Source organism: Lampris incognitus, chromosome 15 (genome assembly GCF_029633865.1).
Source record: "Lampris incognitus isolate fLamInc1 chromosome 15, fLamInc1.hap2, whole genome shotgun sequence".
Classification (NCBI taxonomy): domain Eukaryota; kingdom Metazoa; phylum Chordata; class Actinopteri; order Lampriformes; family Lampridae; genus Lampris; species Lampris incognitus.
Window position 1 is genome coordinate 46,249,054 of NC_079225.1, and position 2,415 is coordinate 46,251,468.

The following is a 2,415-nucleotide window of genomic DNA, read 5'->3' on the forward strand; positions in this document are numbered from 1 at the left end:
TATAGCCTGGGAGTACTGGGACCAGGTGTGTAGCCTGGGAGTACTGGGACCTGGTGTGTAGCCTGCTGTATAGCCTGGGAGTACTGGGACCTGGTGTATTGCCTGGGAGTACTGGGACCTGGTGTATAGCCTGGGAGCACAGGGTCAAGGTGCTTCCAGTGGGCGCTGATGATCCCCTGCACCCCCTCCCCCAACACCACCAGGTATCTACAGAACTGGAAGACAGACAGATGTGAAAGAAAGGGCAGGGGTCCCAAAGGGTTAACCACAGTACAACCACAAGGTATATCATTTTCATAATATGTACAATACATCACATATTCAATAGAAGGACGTCCCCACACTGTCCCACCACCCTCTCACCCCTCAGCAACTGGAACCTGGAAGCAAATGAAGAGGGACAGAGAGTAAAACGAGACAAATGTTGGAAGTAACAAGTTGAAAAGTAATGAACCCACTGGAGCCTGGGAGAAAGTGTCCACCACGATGTTATCTTTGTCCTTAATATGTCCAGTGTCCAAACTATAGGCCTGGAGAGTAGAGACCAGGCCATCAGCTTCTGGTTAGGACTGCTCAATGGGTTGTGGTCCGTATAGACAACCCCCGGCCTACCCCTGTGCCGATGTAAACCTCAAAGTACTGTAAGGCCCAAACCAGAGCCAAAGCCTCCTTCCCTATCACCTAATAGTTCAGCTGATAGGAATGAAATGTCCTGGAGAAGTGGCAGACACATCTGTCAGTGGCATCCTCGCCTTCCTGCAACAAAACTGCACCAGCACCCTCATTACTGATATCCAGCTGGGGTTTGAAAGGATCATCCAGCCGTGGCACAGCCAGAACAGGGGCCGAACACAAGATTTTAACATTCCCAAATGTACTTTGACCCTTGGGGGACCACACAAATTCCGCCGTACTTGTAAGCAAGTCGGTTAGCGGTGCAGCCACGGGGGGAAAATTCTTACAAAAGCTACAGTAATCGCCAACAAGGCCGAGAAACCGCATTAGATCTTTGTTGGTGGTGGGGGGAGCGTGCTTCTCCACTGCCGCCACCTTTTCACCCACAGGTCACACCTGAGCCTGCCTGACACTGTGCCAGCATGCGTCCCTGTCTTCTAACTCTCTGCTGGCCAGGGTGACAGCGGGACCCACCTCGGCCCGTAGAGCCTTCCATACAGCAGACCCAGACAGCATCCGGATGTGGGCCACTTCAGGCAGTGATGCGGCACTGCTGGTCTTCTTCTGGCCCTGACAAAATGGATGAGCCTGAAGTGGCCCACATGTATAATAGCAAATATGGCCCAAATATGCCAATCACATGTGGGCCTTTTTTGGCAAAGCCGCGGTGCTCTGGGCAGCATGTGATCTGTATGTGACCCTGAAGTGGCCCGTGTGGTAAATGGTGAATATGGCCCAAATATCACACAACAAATATGGCCACCATTGGCAAGTATGTGGCACATGCGGCGTTGCTATGGCTTGGTTCTGGCCCAGATCTGGCAACCAGGAGCGGACCGCCCAAGTGCCACCGTTCCACGTGGTATGTGGGCCGGCTGAAGTGTCGGGTGTGGGACGGGTCCGGGCCACAGCAGTTTTGGTCTCTGGGGAGTTAACCCGCCGAACATGCGCGTCCCACGAGCCGCTGTAAACCGCCACGTCATGCAAATAGACCTCCGACCCGGAGACAAGCTTGTTCACCACACGTCGGGACGTTGCTGGCGCACTCGCGGGTCCGAAGCTCATGACCGCGTGTACTCCTACAGCCCAAATGGGAGTAATGAAACTCGAGAGCTCACGTGCACGCGCAGAGAGTGGGACCTGCAAATACCCCACCCACCCCACCCCACCCCAGCAGGACTCACCTGTCCTTCCGCGCGGCGCAGGGAAGGAACCGGGCTTAGTGATGACGTCGGTACGAAAACGTGGAGTTTTACCTGACTTCTCAACAAGCAGACCGGGGGACGCCCGGCTGGAGGAAGGAGGCACGGCATCGTCATTTTGCAACCTGTACTCCACCCAACATGTACTCCACCCAACATGTGCTCCACCCAACATGTACTCCACCCAAAATGTGCTCCACCCAACATGTACTCCACCCAACATGTACTCCACCCAACATGTGCTCCACCCAACATGTACTCCACCCAACATGTACTCCACCTCAGCATCGAACACCTTGTGGTTTTCACACCACACCCTGGGAAAACGCTGCCGAATTGGTTTTGCGTTCCCCGCATCGATATCATGTTCCAGCAACCATGTGCGGCACGGCGTGTCCCCAAACCGAGGAGGACAGTCAGCTGTCAGTCAGTCAGCTGTCAGTCAGTCAGCTGTCAGTCAGGTTAACCAGTTCAACCAACCAATCCACTGCGCCTGCACGCGGGGAAATGCCCCCCAGCGCATCCAGGTTACGCAGGG